This window comes from Manduca sexta, chromosome 28, assembly GCF_014839805.1.
Source record: "Manduca sexta isolate Smith_Timp_Sample1 chromosome 28, JHU_Msex_v1.0, whole genome shotgun sequence".
NCBI classification, from domain to species: Eukaryota; Metazoa; Arthropoda; class Insecta; order Lepidoptera; family Sphingidae; genus Manduca; species Manduca sexta.
Window position 1 is genome coordinate 9054635 of NC_051142.1, and position 12803 is coordinate 9067437.

The 12803-nt window shown below is 33.6% G+C and overlaps 1 protein-coding gene across 1 annotated transcript in view; it reads right to left on the minus strand.

Moving 5' to 3' along the window:
* Positions 1 to 10420, minus strand: part of LOC115449199 (filamin-A) — an 82479-nt gene extending 72059 nt beyond the window's left edge. Inside the window, 1 exon segment of the mRNA XM_037444268.1 lies at positions 10237 to 10420. The gene's annotated coding sequence lies outside the window, so the exon portion shown is untranslated.
* Positions 10421 to 12803: the final 2383 nt, after the last annotated feature.

Here is a 12803-nt window from a genome sequence, read left to right on the forward strand (position 1 = left end):
TATAATTATAAAAAATCGTAATTATGTACATAATTTTAAGAATTGATGCCGAATGCACAATTGTAACGGTGTGTTTGACTGAGAGAATTCCTCGAAATCCATCATACAGATTTCCGGATACAACAAAAGCGCATAGTCTTTCTACAAATGTAACTGTATTGTTTTTCCAACAATCCACTATAAATGAAAATGATCTCTATCTGTTGATCGTCTACTTGTACAGTTCCAAGCTAAATGTGTGATCACTTTTATACGTTTTGATAGTTGCTTCTCAATATGTTCACTTGTGAAGTTATGACTAGACTAAGTACGATTCTATATGAAAATCTTACTGGCTTTCATGAGCTCTAAGCAATTAGGTATTTCTCAGCATTTCTGCACAGTTTTCATAAATAAAATCCAAGGACGATATGCGGTAGTTCCATTCGTAACCGGAATCTATACGACCTTAATTATGTAAGATATTCCATTATAACAAATGGTGGGGCGATTGTTTGCTGACGCGCCGCCGCCCGTACCTAACAGAGCGTCATATCTATTTTCATCAAACGCCATTATGTCACAACTCACAGTAAACACAACGAACGTTAGTAAATAAAAATGCATCATCTAAGAATTTATGCTAAATCTAATGACTACTCACCACGTGATAAACAGGTTCGTGAGCAGGTAAATACTTATCACCGTATATGTAGTTGTTTGTATTTTTCTTGTGTTGTGCGTTTTTTACTAAAAAAGGTCATATAGATACCTACATTGAGAACGAAAAAGGCGAAGCAAATTAGGTTAAACACCAATCGGGTTTCACAAGAACATCTTATAAACCGTTCTAGCCAATAAGGATAGCGGATAGATTTCTAAGTTTTAATAAGATGCGAGATTCCTACGTTTCTTCGAATGACCGTAACAATGAAGTCTTCGCGGCATTCAACTTAGCGTCTTTTCCTTAAATTCTATAATAGGTTTTGTTAATATTGTAAAAAAAACGTATCCTATGCATAATAGGTATTCGTTAAGACGTTAAGATTGAAATTGAGTTCGCTTACAACAATTATTTTAAAGCAATTCTCTGTATATTGGATATAAGTTTCATAAACGATTGCATGTTATAATATTTTATCAGATCATAAATAGTCTCTGCTTAAAATGAAAGTTAAAATACATATTTTCTAATCTTTTATAATCACACGGAACATAAAATATAAAATTATAGTTTGCGCAGGAAACCAATTTTTACCGTATTTTATTTTAACTTCATTCGTAAATGTTATTTTTATATCGCCGACGAAGTAATTTTTTACTTTTGAATTCTAGGAAAAGCTTTCCGTTTGCGTAATACTAATTTCCTCTAGGCATAAACTTAATACAGTTACTTTTTCATAAGAAATATTGGAAAAGCGCCTCTCTTACGGTAGCAAAAGAGGCGCTTTTGCAATATTTCTTAATAGAGTGCTGTTTCATACACAGGACATTTAGATTTTTCCCAATACGAAAAAAAAGAGGATATTATAAGTTTAATGTGTGTATCTGTGTCTCTATGTATTCGGTACCTGTATGTCTGTCTGTGGCATCGTAGCTCCCAAACGAGTGAACCAATTCTGAGCCAGTTTTTCTTTTAATTTGGTGCACTGTTACTTTGGTGGTATTTACAACAAATGGTAACCTAGTGTTGTTGCTGCATTATCAGGTAGTTGTCGGTATACCTAACGCCTCAGCAACTTATAGTAAATATGACGTTTCAGGCTCATAAGAGAGGTTTTAATGAGTATGAGTTAGATGGATGATAATTGAGGCACCTTGTGGAGAAAATCCTAAATTATAAATTTCCAAATAAAATTAACTTATAAATTTAACCCAAAACCCAGACAAAGGAGAAGAAAATACTTCTTAGAGGTCCCATGACGCATGGACACGTGGGTTAAAATATTACCAGGTATTTATAAAAAAATTAAAGGAAATACAAACACATTTTCTTTACTTCATAAAATTGTTTGTTTTTGTGTCGTGGGCTATTTAAATTATAAAGTTTCAGACATTTTAAGCTCTTATACCATTTTCTATCCATGCAATATTGACTTATACAGCGTTCTATAAGTCGTGTTTTTTTTTTCATTTTATCTATTTTTTGTCGTCGTCGTTTTCGATAATTGCCAAAAATATTTCTCAGAAGAGACTATAAATTATATACATATATGTATATAGTTTTAGGTTTTGTTGGCGTTTTAAAAATTAGTAGTTGTTCCCAGGCTATCGTTTATTACACGAAACAGCACAACATACTAAAAATACTATTATTAATCTCGAAAATTATTCATTGTAAATATACTCAGTAAGTGGTTAAATAAACTTTTAGCCACATAATACTTATCGATATTTTTCAAGTAACGAACGTAGATATCGTATGAATTTGTCAACCTGATGAATTGCTTTGATGAATCACCGAAGTTTTCTTCAAACCATTTTTAGATATTTTAGGACAGTTTTATTGGTTTCCCGTGAGCTCTGACAAATTGGTCTATTTCAGAATTTTATTTTAGCCCACAATGATTATAACCCATACTTTTTAATATCTAACTAGGTATATTTCACAGATCTAGGCCATATAGTAAATTTCCTGCATATAAGTATAATTTATTTTTGTAGTATGGGTAAAAATATCGCAATTATGATTATTGTATACTTTGACTTTTCCAAACTAACAAAAAGGCTGCCACAAACGTTTATAGTCGAGTAATATCCGCAGTTTTTTGTAAACATGTTTGGAACCCTCCACAACTGTTTTCTGCTACGTGAGTTTTGTACGAGTCGTGTTGTCCACAACTTTTTGTGTTTAAAATTAGGTATAACAAACATTTTATTAAAAATTCTCAGAATGTAGAACTGCACAAACAATGTCTGGCATTATAGCTCGTGATGTGTATGTGGATAAAAAAAAGTACTGATTTACAAACAGGTCTTTTATTTTCCTTCGAAATACATTTTATTTTAAGCTACTGACGAATTATAAGTCCACAAACAATCTAAAAATTTTGTGTGAAGACATAAACCTTTTTCAACGAATTCTGCAGTTACTAAAATCATAATTAATAAGGAAAATATAAAACACGGAGCGGCAGGTTTTTGTACACAGTTTTAAAATATTTTTTCACAATCATAACATATGAACAGCCTCATTAATTTGTAATAAAATATATTTTTTTAGTATACTGACGTTTACCTACTAATAAGAACGATTATTTTACAAGTAACAAAAAGACTGTAAACCCTAATAAAAGAATATATTATAAGATCTAAAACATAATTACGAAAAAGATCATGGACTTTGATATCATGGTAAAAAATACACTTCGCCCACTTAGAACACAATGTCGGCAAGTGGCGAAAGAAACCTACGTAATGTGGCTCTTATTAGGTCCAATCTAAACATTTCAATAACAAGTGTGTAAGTATGTACGCGTATAAGACAGGATAGTGGGCTGATTGTTATTGGGTGTCGATGAGGATCTACCCACCCACTAAGAGACGATTTGAATTAAATTATAGCGCTATAAGTACTGCGCGACCGAGCCAAGAATCTGATTAGTTGTATAACATACATGTATGTATGAGATTGCTACGAGCCAACGATGGCAATGTTAATTACCAAAGCGAAATAAAATATTGCCCACATCTTTAGTGTTATCTTGTAAAACATAAAAAAAGTCAATAACGGCAATTAATGACTCTATATTATTCATAATAAAACCCTATGTGTTGTTATGCCTGTAAAAAGTGTATTTAAGTAAAGTTATTGCCTAGTTTCATAGTCAACTCATGCGGTCCAACCATGTTCTGCCGAAGCACTTTTCATCTTATACAAGAATATGATCGCTTCTTAGTTGAGCAGTAAATCAATTTATTATAGAAGAGATATAGTTTTCAATTTTAGTATCAAAAGGCATTTTGAGATCAAATTTTACTTATATTTTTATAAAATATAAAATACAGCCAAATATTCCTCCATTAGATAAAAAACAAAACATTAACAATAAAGTTTTAAAACTGCAATTGCGTCTTGCCGAAACTATACAATATTGCCCGTAAGAGTATGACTATGAAATACACTATAATATGAGTTGCCTATTACTTGGCATAGTAACATGGCGCCCGCCCAGGCTTAATCGTATATGTCTCATAAATAATATTTCATAAATGTAGAGCCGGGAAGATGGCGCTAGCGCTTCACCTGAATTTTAAATACGGTCAAGTTCTAGTACGTTCGATAGCGATATGTTAATTATGTGACGGAAAGAGGTGAAAATGATGTTATCTAGTTTCGTAAGATAATCTAGAATGAATTAATTGGAATCTTTCGACGTGATCAAACTTGGTATAGGACGTATTTTTTTTTATTTTCAATACAAAATTTTTTCTCTGTAGTTATTTGTTACATCATCAATAAAATATTATTTTTAAATTGAATATTCATTTCCGTTAAAGGATCTCCTAAACATAAGTTCTATATCTTATAATCCTCGCAACCTTTATCTTATGATTTGTGTAACTTTGTATCTTCTCTTGTTCATCAATAGTTCGATCCTACATCAATACAGTTTTAATAAAGCATCAAATAAACTTCATTACACAAGAGAAATCGTGCATATAGCATTAGCATAGCACTGAACAACGTATGTTACGATTTTGTTAAAGTTTTCTCGATCCTAAAGAGTATAACAATTAACAAGCCGTCACGCTGCACCGCGTGGCAGGTGACAGCCGCACGAAGTGTGTTCACACCTACACGAGACATAGATGGATGGCATACCATCACACAACAGGTGTTATTACAATTTTGATGTTATGCTTCACGGGTTTTATGTTACGGGATCTTGGTATACTCGGATATATGTTTTCTTCTACATTTATCTTCCTATCGAAGACATTGCTTTTTATTAAAATCAAATAGGAAAGAAAGCAATACCAAAGTTTTTAAAGTATGTTCAACGCAATTTAAAAACGTTCAATCATAAGAAAAAATATCATTTACCTATTGTCATCATTATCATGCGTTTATTAATCAAACATGGGCTCGGAGCAATATAGCACTTTGATTTACCTAAGTGTTAAAAAATGTTCGATGGCCTCATATAAGTAAATCGCTACAAAATAATCTAATAGTATGTCTAAAAATGAACGCCGGATAGATTGCTGGAAGCTTAAGTTAATACCTTTAACACGTGTTTTATTTAAATGATTTATTTAGTTATAAGTTTTATTATAACGACCACTAGATGTCCTAATAAAATAAAATCAAAATCATGGCAGTACTCACGCAATTAGATGCAAAATTTGCATTTAGAATTCAAGGGGAAGAGGTCTTATATCGCGATATACGGCAAAGGATCGGACCACTTTGATGTTGATAAGGGTTGACATTCTTAAGCTGCTATCACGCCGACAATTATTAAAATATACATATTTATCTAACTACTAACTAATTTAGACATGTTTCAATAACATGGAAATGCACTTTACAAATTCTTATTTAGTTTTCAGTCCACTTAAATACCCAACAAAATGTTTTTAAACAGGTTTAGTAGCATTAATTAAAACGGCATTTCACTACGTATGAATAATTATTAAAAACAAACAAAAACGTGAAGTAACCAAACAGTTCTTCGTAAAGTCACCTATTACTGTTATTTACCTTGTAACTTATTTTATACGATATCTATGTCTCATTCCACATCTGACTTAAGTATTTAGAATTGGGTCGAGTTATGCCAACATGTACCAATAAGTTTTATGCATAATTGTTACTGGTGCTGTAACAAATAATTATGCACAAAAGCTGCATGCTGCTTTGGTGTTTTTATTTTGTATAAAAACTATATTTGGATCAGTTTACATATACTTTTGTGAGATATCAATACATCTTGGCAGGTTTTGTTGAGTAAAGCATCAAATTCGAATTTTAGCATGCTAAATATAAATAGTTTATTTTTTTATAATTTGTAGGTTGGCATATTTTGGCATAACTGGGTCCAATTAGTAGTTTGTTAATTATCTATTGCCCACGATGTATTTAACTTTCCTTTCTTTCAATATAATTTGATTGACAGTACTTTGGAATTGGAGTTCAGGTAGAGACGGAATTCAGACAAATTTAGAACTTACTTGACAGATGTTTTTTAAACTTAGTTTAAATATATAGTATGTTAAATACGAATATTACTAGTTTTTAGAAAAAAACTTTTTTAACGTTTGGATGTTTGTCAGAAGTAACCGCAGAACTAGCTGGACGAATTTGGATGATGCTGAAAAATGTAGACCACTTTATCCCGATAATTTACGCCCAAGGGAAATAATGGAATTTTTTATATTGATGGCGCTGGTATCGTGCATATGGTGCTATAAGTTGCTATAGTTTTAAGGAACTTTTGTAACGGGAAAGGGTTTTCACGCGGATCAAACAGCGAGAAATACCTAACATAGAGTAATATTAATAATTATTTATATGATTTCAAATAGCGGCGAATGACATTTTGTTCATTTTCCATATTTATTTCCCTCTAGTATAGACTCCATACGTCTATAGTCAATATGTGGACCGTGGGTCTATATTGCGAGTACATAATAATTGATTATTCTTCCAGATTTCGCCTGGCTGTGTGTATGTTCATCGGTAGTTGGGGTGAGGTACCATCGAATGACTAAGATATTTGTTGCCGCGTCATGTGTTACACAAAATTTCTAATACACATTTAAAATATAGATATTCTTCTAGCATTCGTTACAAGGTCGTCGAGGAATTAGGAAGCTCTATAATATTAAATTGATATTAAACAGCTCAAAACACACTACAGTTAATTTATGAATTATGGATCATTGCAAGAACAAAAATCTTAACAAAACAATTACATGTCAGTAATATGTATTGATTGTGTGTGGAAGCGGTGAGTGTGAATTATAGGAAGCAAGTGATTTTCCGTTGCATTGTCATTAACCGGGGTACTGTTGCGTGCTGCCGCGCATACGAGCGAACGCTGCGCCGCGCGAGCCCACGCGCATCACGGTTTCCTGCGTTTTTACTACTTTATTATTTTATTCCGTACGTGTATTTTCAGGCGAATTTAGTGATATACGTAATCCAGCATTTCTTGGTTATATTATTTTAGTATGTTCTATATTTTGTTACGGATCGAGCCAGCAATACGACCAAAAATTTTATATTATTAACCGCAATGGTAGAACAATAATTACATCTAATTTATCCCTAGTCTGTTCTGAGCATTTTGTAATTATTTAAAAAACATTTAACTGTGTACGAAAATCATTTTTACCCTTAATGAATTTATTTGATCACGGGATTTGATTGAATGGGGACATTAATTGGTTCACACGATATACTTAATGTTGTAATACTAATAATTCCAACGCAACATTTTTAAAATCCGTCTAATTAGTTCCAATTTTAGCAAAACTATAGTTTTTAGACATTATTGCCTGCAAGGAAAATATGGCAATTATATAACTGATCTTAAAATCGAAAGAAAGTATATATCAAACATTTACTTCCCTTAATTTTGCAAATTCACACGTCATGTCAAACTAACACAAAGTCCCATTGTAACCAATCATTTAATTGTACACAAAGACATAGCTACAATATAATTATCAATTGGAAACACGTAGGTGTTGACAAAGGTGAAGAATATAACTGGGGGTGCTAAAATTGTATAATTTTATTTTTAACAAGCGGCTGCCTAACGACGTACTTCGTGCTCCGCTGCCTCCAATAATGTGTGAACCATCCACGTAGAAACACCCACATATCTATAACAATGCTGTGTATTTTATTCCATAAAATTCCTAGTTTTTAAACAATAGTTTTCTTTTGTTGTTCGATCTATATTTTGTGATGCAGTCTTCTATTTTTATTATACGTTCGCTTGTATTCCTTTGTTATAACATCGCCCAAAGTATTGAATTCGATACCAAGAACTACGTTATTCTCTCAATTAGCATTCCCTGTTTCAACAGCAACAAATAATATTGGGTTACGTGTCACATTACTTAGGGTTCGAGTGAAATCAGGAAACTAGCGAATATAGCTTAATTAAATTACTAGAGCATATTGAGATGTGTATTATTATACTATCAAAGCATTAATGAAGTACTTTTATGACGTTATGTTAAATTTTGTTGTACTTGAAAATTGGAGCAATTTCCTTGTATTATTGTAGATATTCCTCGTAGCGTATCAACTATACGATATAAATATTCGGAAATATGTGCGGTAACTTCACAAAACCTATAACAAACTCATCAACATGTTGAAAAAATCCGCATCTTTACATAAACAGTCTTTGTACACGAGTACGAAACTCTCACACAGACGGAATACATCATAAGGAAACGTGCAACTGTTTAAAATGATAAATGATGATATTTTGCGCAAGTTGTGTCGGCATGCAGCGACAGGTTGCGGTACTCATAATGTATGAGAACCGAAACTCACGACAAACAAAAAGAAACACGATAAAGGAACTTAGATCTGTCGTCCTTCAGCATAATGTATGAAGTATACTTTCAGCTACAATTTTATCAGATTTAGTTTTTTTAAACGCTCTACATAAATTATAATGAAGAATGGTCAGGATTGTTGGGCCGACTAACGAGGCGAGAGATACAAAGTGTCATATAGGTTGCCATTTTTCTTTGATCCTACTGCACTTAGCAGTAGCACACTGCACAGTGTTGTTATACCTGGATAAAATATATCCTAAAGTATTTACCGTAATGTGAAGTCACTCGTTACCTGTATTACCACCGATTTTAAACCTCAATTTTCTGCCCATAAAGTTGTGACGAAGTAAGCACCATCTTTCATTTTATGGAATCTTATAACAGAAACTGTAATAATGATTCAGTGACTCTGCACAAGTCTTAACACCCGCAAAATATTTTAATTTAAAAAGGACTTGAAGTAGATACATTAGTGTAGTATAATATTTCTGGTAATATATTAGGTTAAAATGTTAATGTGTAAGTATAGGGTCGCTACGATAACGGTTATGTCTAGTGTGAGAACCACCAGTAACGTACTTTTAATGTATTTTATTACCTACAAGACTTTTCGACTTTGTGTATTTGATTGTTTGGATGTCGTACATAAATTTTAATTATTGTTGAAAGTAGAGGAGTTTTGCAATAATAGATAAAAAATACATATTTTGTGATAAAATATTTTTGTAAAATATTACCTTTGTCAATTGTTTTGACTTCTTAAATGAAAACACAGCGTCATCCAAGGCACGATATCTGTAACTGCCACTGTACTGTTATAGTTTTTGCGAAGACGCAGATAAAGGGGATTAATATACTTTTTATATTTTAAACGTTGTATTAAAAACGTATTGCAATTTTCCGCTTAAGCGGTGTGCTTTATAGTTATAATTAGCTCTTTATAGTTGACTGTTTTACGGCTAATTTTATGCGTTAAAGTTTTTATCCAATGCAAGATTTTTAATAAAAACACTGAGTAGTCATTCGAGTAAACTTCGACATTGCTTTAACGTTTAATTACACACTTAATTGTATAATTATAAATTAACAAATAAGTACCGATTATTTTTTTAATATACCTATTAGGAATTAGATTAATTAATATTACTATTTTTGTTGATTTCTATTGTTTGCGACAAACAATATAATTACGTAACCAGTGTTACACGCACGGGTTAAATTATTATTATAATATAGTCATAGTCATGTTTTATCTCTATTATGTATTACTATGGTTATTAGCGAGTAATATTATATAATTAAATGTATGTATAACCTAATGACACGTGTATTGTGGGCGGGGTGCGAGCTGCGAACATACTACAGGTGATGTCATTCCTTCAACACTTCGCAATCGTTGTCACATAATATCTCTACTTATAAAGCTATATTGTTTTCCTTCCCATTTAAAAGGCCCGGGCAGATGACATACTGCTCCATATAACTTTTGTTATGCAAGTTGCAAACCGGTCGAACACCAGCCATTCATAAATACTATTCACCTGCTTTGTTATTACTACGGCCACAAACGACTCTCGAGCGACACTCGGTTCATCCGCAGATTTCAAGTGCCGTTTAAAATATATTGTTATACGATTGAATTACGCGTATCCGTTGCCTCGTAATGCCCTTGTTGGATGTGATCCTGCACAAACTCCGACAGCCCAGCCGGTTTGCACCACAATTTACCTTATAGAACGATCGCTACAAACACATCACTGGTTTTTTCTGTCACTCTCTTAGTTAACACTGTAGGTTCGTTTGTTTTTACAAGTTCAATATACAAGTGTTATTGATGCGCGTGTTAGAGCGCGTGCGCGCGCCGAGCGTGCGCGGGCGAGGTGGAGGCACTAGCTGCGAGGAGTGATGGAGGCAGCAGGTTGCGCAGGAGCGCCCCGCGCCGCACCGGCCCCGCGCCCACGCCGCAAGGCTGCCCCTGCGCCGCCCGCCGCCGCACCACCAGCGTGCGCCGTGTTGCGGCATTCCAACTGTGACGACAACGTGCCCATTTATGTGTTTGGACATGGTCGCCGGACACCGCGGCCATATGGTGTGTTCCACTCAGCGCGATTAAGTTTTTTTCAATGGAATTCTGTAATAGTAGTGAATTGCCGCAACGTGTGGGAAACGTTAAAAACATACAAATGGGCTCCTCGTAGACGGTAATTTTCTCGCCAATTTACAAGTTTTGTAGCTTCTGCCTAACATAAATAATTTTTATGAGCAACGCGATCCATATTTAGAAGAAGTGGCTCATTTGTAAATCAGTCACTTAAGAGGTCGTAAAATTTAATGATTTGCACGCAAATCACTCTCCGATTGTTTTTAACTATATGTTAGGAAAGCCGTTTTTAGAAAATGTTTCACCGCAACTCTATATAGCTACGTACGTCTTGAATTATTTTCCTGTAGAAAATTAACGCTGTGATTAATTAACGCAATGGCCAGCTAGAAAATAATTGTATCAATGATTCATTACCAACGCAAGAAATACCTGCGAGTGTAGGAAGTAATTATTTTTAATAGGATGTTCTCGTTTTGGATGTGTTCTAGTGCCGCATCATCTGCACCAGTAATTTTTACAATTTTTCTCTTCATAAGTGTAAATGTGTTCAAAATAAACATGATCAAACTTTAAAATACTCGACCAAGTTATTTTATTTGGTGAATGTTATAAATCGCTATGATTCATCGCGTATTTACATAGCATGAGTAATATCTCTTTTCATACTAGCCTTTGATTACCAAGTGTGGTAGTTACATATGTTATGATACATACACTGTGAATGTTCAATTCTTTTTTATTAAATACAAATCGTAAACAATGTACTGCTAAATAATAAACTACAATAATTACAGTTAAATACAAAATAGAAAATAATTCTTTCATTATGATTTCTATTTTGGTTTGACACCATAAATTTATGAAACGCACTCAAAAACAGTTTTCAATATATTGATTGAAAACTTACGAAAGTATCCTAAATCATTATTCTATATAAAATTACATAATTATATAAATACTCATAAATACGGAAACTACTCATTTGAAAATACTTAACTGTTGTGTCGGTCCGTATATTTTTCAATTGCAATGAGGTACCTACATTATCAGGTGAAGTGTAAGTTCACTTGTTTCTTTATTGTATAGACAGGCCAGGTCTATACTCAGATATACTTACCGATCACATTTAATGCAGAAATGACAAATGAAATAAACAATCCATAATACTTTTATGTCCACGATATGTTATAGAATAACATAAATGTAATGAATTGTTAACATAACATACGCGTTGTAGATACTCATGGAATTTATTAGTGTTTGTTATGTAAAGCAAAAGGAAAATGTTTTGGTAATTTATGTAGGCATAAATTATTAACATAGAGCCCTCCGCGAGCGCGCAGCTATCTGTGGAAGAGTTAAATTGGATTCAAGGGTCGCACAAGGTTTAATTTGATGCGGGTTTGGTCGAGTGTAACCCTTTATGTTATGGAGAATTTGTCGATTTCGAACTTCGCGGTCTTCATATTCATAACGGTGCGGTCGTAAACATAGCTCCGGTTGTAAACTTAGGTCTTACTGTGTGCGCGTCGGATACCGTCACACGCGTGACGTGCGCACATAGCTATAACTTACATCATGATGAAACTATTTTTTTTATTAGTTATTGCTACGCCGCACCGCCTTCTTTTAGATTGGGTTGGTATAGTGGCTGGGTATACAGTCTGTTAACCGGGTGGTACAAAGTTCGATTCTTATGTCGGGCGACAATTTGCTTGAGTGCATATTACACGATTTCCCCAGAATCACCAAAAGTTCCCACAAAAGTGGTCAAGTCAAAACTAAGGCAAGACGTTTTTACAACAAGTTTTGATAGTACTAGGCGCCAACCTACCATTGAACTAACTTAAGTGTAGTTAATATTTGTTTAGCTCGTATCATAAATTTTACTCCATTGCGTCATGATTTTTTTACGTAACTGTCCAAAATATTTTTATTTATACGAAAACTGCAATAAAAGTGCAGTTGATATGATGTTTCCAATCATTGAGGCGTATGTACAGATGTTGTGATTGTCAAACGGAAGGCGTGCCCGAGGCGTCCTTACTCGTGAATAAATTTGAATGGCTGAACAGAAAACACGACGGCATTTGGGCCATAGGCCACAGGTGCAGACTCCACTTTACCATAAAATCATTTCAATCGGAAATACGGGAGATTTCATGGCACATCCTACAAAGAAAACGATGGA